The 5223-nt window shown below is 36.1% G+C and overlaps 1 non-coding gene across 1 annotated transcript; it reads right to left on the bottom strand.

Moving 5' to 3' along the window:
* Positions 1 to 2273: 2273 nt before the first annotated feature.
* Positions 2274 to 2379, bottom strand: LOC121223940 (small nucleolar RNA R71). Its single transcript, XR_005921407.1, has one exon. It is a non-coding gene; the product is annotated as a small nucleolar RNA R71 (small nucleolar RNA).
* Positions 2380 to 5223: the final 2844 nt, after the last annotated feature.

The following is a 5223-nucleotide window of genomic DNA, read 5'->3' as shown; positions in this document are numbered from 1 at the left end:
CTAATACCAAGAGAAAGACTCATCTGAGAAGTGTTATGTGATCTGCTATAATTCGCTGTGGCAGATTAAACTAGTTTTCACATTTAAGGAGCTTGAATACAAGAATTTTTGTGATATTATAGTTAATTTTTCTTAGTTTTATTTATATTCAATAAAAAGTGTAAATTTAGTCTTTTATTGACCTTAGGGGCTGAATGAGGCCTAAGGGTAAGCTAACACACTTTGAGAGTGTGTAGGAAACCATTAGAAGGTGTACTAAATAGATACTAGTCACTATGTCGCAACACAAATGACTGGATGTCCCAACATAGGGAGAAAAATGGAGAAAGCTCAAGACTACCTTCGATGTCGCGGTAAAAACTAAAGGTGTCGTGACATACCTTTAAAGATAGCTGAAGAGGAGTATACTGATTGCTATGTCGTGACAAAAGTTCTGGTGTGTCCCGACATCGACTCTTTGACAGAAATTGAACATGAAGCAGGGGTATTTTGGTCTGAATAATTAAACTTAAAGCTTGGGAACGTCAGCTAACCCATGGTTAAGGACGACGACCACCTAAAGACTATAAATAGGTTCATTTGCCACTTGTTATAGACACCATTCCTTTAGCCTAGATTCTCTGTGTAAAATTTAGTTTAGTATTTTCTTTCATTCTTTTGTTTTAGATTTATTTTAGTTGTTCTTGTTGATTCCAAGAGATTTGAATTGTTGAAGCATTCAAACCTTGTAGATTTACGATTAATCTCAATACAATCAGGCTCTTTCGTTTACTTTATCATGTCGACTTAATGAGCGTGTTTTCCCTTTACATTAATTCTATATTGTCTATGAAAGTCATGAGGAACTGATCCCTCTATGGGGGATTAGCAAGTGGTGGTATGATTTGTTAACTGTTTTGTAGGGTTACTCAACAGATTAGCTATTTGGGAAAGGAAGAACATGGAACAAACCTTAGGCCTGAAAACCCCGGGAAGTCATCAAGGTGGGAATTAACCCAAAATTGGTATGACTCATTCGTGAACACCTTCACCCCAAGCTAGTTTAGACTGTGAGGTCAGAATATAAGTAGTTCGTGTTGATTCATTATGTTAGTGGAAGATCAAAACATACTACTAGGGTTGCGACGAGTTGATTGATGAGAAACCCAAAATGACAGTTGATGGAGATTACAGAAGCGAGCTAATCACCCATAATCAAGATTTGATTTATTCTATCTTTTTATCTCTTGAAGTCTATTTCTTTTCATGTTATTTTGTCTTTATTATTATAAAAACCCTAAAAATAAGTTATTTTAAATTTTCGTACAATAACTAATTTAAAAGTACTAATTAGATCTTTTAGTGCTTAGGTTAGAATTGATCTGGCACTCACCTCCCTTACGTACGATCCTTGGAAAACTCACCTACTTCGTTGTAAAACCATATTACAACTTGACTCGTATACATGCGGATACCTCATTGTCTTTCTATATTTTATTGCAGTATTCACACTTTAGACGTTAGTACATCTAGCGGCGGTTAAGTTGTTGGCACCGTTGTCGAGGAGGCAATGTCACTAGTTTAATTTTAATTTTTGTACGTAAAAGCATAATTAGGAAAATTTTAAGTTATAGATACGATTTTATTTTAATTATTATTACTAATCTTTTCTTTCTGGGTTTAGTGTATGACTCGTACTAAGGGTACACCTATTGTAGCAGTCACAGATCTAGAGAGAGTAATCTAAAGAAATTGCTAATAGCAACAAAAGTAACAACAACAACAACAACATATGTAAAATCCACCACCACCTGCTATAGGTAACGTACCATGTGAAAATCCATTATTTGGTGACACTGACGATAACGCCCTAGGAAACCTACCAGCTCCATAGATACTCGCAAACATACACATGGCTCGAAACGAAAGAACCCTAAGGGATTATGCCTTACCAAGTCTGGACATTGTTCAATAAAGTATAGCAAGGTCGAAAATTACAGCTAATAATTTTGAGATCAAATTGGTGATGATTCAGATGATCTAGAATAATTTGCAGTTTAGAGGTACAATGACAGAGGACCCTAATCAGCATTTAAAATGGTTCCTCCAACTCTGTAATACTTTTAAGTATAACGAGGTCACTGATGACACTATTCATCTTCGGTTTTTCTCCTTCTCTTTGATTGATAACGCCTTTTCTTAGTTAGACTCGCAGGCACCATAGTCTATCACAACATGGGGTGAACTCACTGGAAAGTTCCTATAGAAGTTCTTTCCGATTAGCAAAACAGTTCAGCTAAAAAGAGAGATTGTTGTTGTTAGACAGATAGAAGGAGAGAGTTTCTATGAGGCGTGAGAACATTTCAAAATGTTGATTCAAAAATGCCCGTACCACAGATTTGCTAAGTGGATGCAACTGTAGGTGTTCTATAACGGGTTGGATGCGAATGCACGATCTGGGTTAGATGGAGTAGTAGTAGGAGCCTTTATGAACAAAAACGTACAAGAATGCATATGAAATCATTGAGAACATGGCATTAAACTCCTTTCAGTGGCTTATCAAACGATTTAATATGGCAAGAAACCCGCTATGGTTAAAGCTATCTAGGAGGATGACAAGTATCAACAGTTAGTGGATAGATTCAACCATCTCGAATCTGCTTCTAAATCATCTATGAATGGGGGAGACAAACCGCTCTTCCACTATTTCAACAATCTTTCCAAGGATATAAATTACATAGGGAATAGGGGTGGAAACCCTTATTTGAATACTTATAATCATGGTTAGAGAGATCACCTGAATTTCAGATGGGCAGAGAACCAAGGAGTAGGTAATAGTTCAAATCAAGTTAAAAATACTAATTATCAACCTCTTTATTTGCAAAAACCCCAGGACAAGGCCAACCCAAGTGACTATACTGCATGTGGTCAACGTTTGGATAGAATTGAGGGAGAAATGCAGTCAATGAGAACAGATGTTAAGCAAGTGTAGTTTGAGTGCACCAACTCAACAAGAACATTGAATAAGCTCGAGTATCAAATGAGCCAATTGATAAGCATGATGGATGACATCAAAAGAAAAATTGGCATAGGTATTCCTAGTAATACAGAAGATAATCCACGGAGGGAAGGTAAGGAGCACGCGAAGACAATAGCACTTCGATCGAGCAAAGTATTGAGTAGCCTAGAAAACCCTACTTCGGTGGTAATTATTGAGAATATTGATAACCCTCAAGAGGTATCCCTAAAAGTTGAAGATGAACCGATGCCAGAAGAGGTAATGACCCCGGCAGCTGAACTAGAAAGGGAAACACCTCAAGATGCCGAAATCACTAGGATCCTGTTCCTTTCGAGACTTGAAGAAAAACAAAAGCGGGATGGGGATGGATTTGTAAGTTTCCTAAACTTGTTTAAAACATTAAATGTTAACCTACCTTTAATTGAGTTAATTGAGAAGGTTCCTAAGTACGCCAAGTTTTTAAAGGAGATGGTGGCGAGGCGTAAGAAAATTAAGGTAGGCGAACAAGTTAACTAAGTGCTTTTTGTAGTGTGATTATTTTGAGACAGGTACGTTGAAAATTGAAAGACGTGGGGAATTTTACTCTTCCCATAGAGATAAGAAGCATTCATTTTAATAGAGCTATAAGTGATTTAGGAGTTAGAATTAATTTAATGCGTTTATCAATTTTTGAAAAACTTGGGTTGGAAGATCTTAAAACTACTCAAATAACATTACAGTTGGCTAATAGGTCTTCAATACATCCAAAAGGGGTATTGGAAGATGTTTTAGTCAAGGTACGAAGTTTCATTATCCCAACATATTTTGTGGTGTTTAATTTTGAAGAAGATCGTGAGATAACGATCTTATTTGGAAGACCCTTTTTGTCTACTTCTATCATTGATTTAGAAAAGAATGATTTGACCATGATAATCAATGGTGAGACAGAAATATTTAAATACGACTATCAATCAAGCGAAGAGAAATGTCAGAGGAAGTTAGGAGAACAGTGTAAACAATTATATGTTTCTAACATTCCCAAATCAAGAGACACAATTCCTCTTATGCCTAAGAAAGAATAAATAGGTTCAAGGAAAAGGACAAGCGGGAGGTGGAATGACACAACGGATGATGGACTAATACTAATAGAAAAAGAACATCGTCCACCTGTAAACTGACAATACTGCTGGATGAATCTGGCAGTAAAAGTTAAAATTATTTGAATTGCTTAATGTTTGTAAATTATTATATATTTAACTAACCCCATAGTTTAGATTCTCACTTTTATTTGATACATGTTTATTTTTAGACCAAGACATCCCCAAGATAGAAATTTGGGCTGAAACAAAGTTGGCATCGTAACAGGACAACCCTGTGTCGCGACAAGACATGTAGAATACAAAAATTAACGAAAAGCACATCAATGTTGCGACATGACACCATCAAGTTGTGACATCACAGATAGTTTCCCCAAGATCTCCAAACTAATGGATGTGTCGTGACACGGAACCCCTGTGTCGTGACATCATTGTAATTTTCTGCAGGGTTGACCCGACCCATTTGCGCAACCCGACGGCTTAAACACCAAATCTACCTAATTTTAAACCCCTAAAACATTTTGTTTTTAAACTAAAACCATATTAACCCCTATTTAACCATCTTATTTTTTCTTTTAATCTCTCACAACCTTAAAACCCTAAAAACACACCTTTTTTCCTCTTTTTTTATTTGTCTAGAAGAGTTGCTTCTCTCAAATTCTCTTGGTTCAAATGGAAGCATAGCGAAGAATGACAAAAAAGACGAAAATATGACAAGGAATACAATGATCCATACAAGGTCAAGGGTTCCTATATTAAAGTTTACTATCCTATTGAATATTGCTTGATTTGTTTCTTAGTTAAACATGCCTTCTAGAAAAGTTAGACGAACCAAGGAACTTGAACCATTGACGGTTACAAACCCCTCTAATTTCACAAACTCAGATATTGGAAAATATTTTACTAAACTACAAGGAAAAACTTTTATCTAAGAAAGGGGATTTGATCCATCAATGATTTTGTGTAAGGAATAATGACCCTTGGTTAGATATCATAGGTAGGAGCATTTCTGGACAATCCATAAAGATAGTGTTGTGTTCCCTGTTGTTCAAGAATTTTATGGCTCTTTATGGGACCAAGAGTGTAAAAATAATGAAGGCCATATATGGGAATCGGTACTTGTGTGAACGAAAGAAGTGCAAGTAACCG

Source organism: Gossypium hirsutum, chromosome D11, assembly GCF_007990345.1.
Source record: "Gossypium hirsutum isolate 1008001.06 chromosome D11, Gossypium_hirsutum_v2.1, whole genome shotgun sequence".
Lineage (NCBI taxonomy): Eukaryota > Viridiplantae > Streptophyta > Magnoliopsida > Malvales > Malvaceae > Gossypium > Gossypium hirsutum.
The sequence above is the reverse complement of the archived record's forward strand: the minus strand, read 5'-3'. Positions and strand labels throughout refer to the sequence as shown.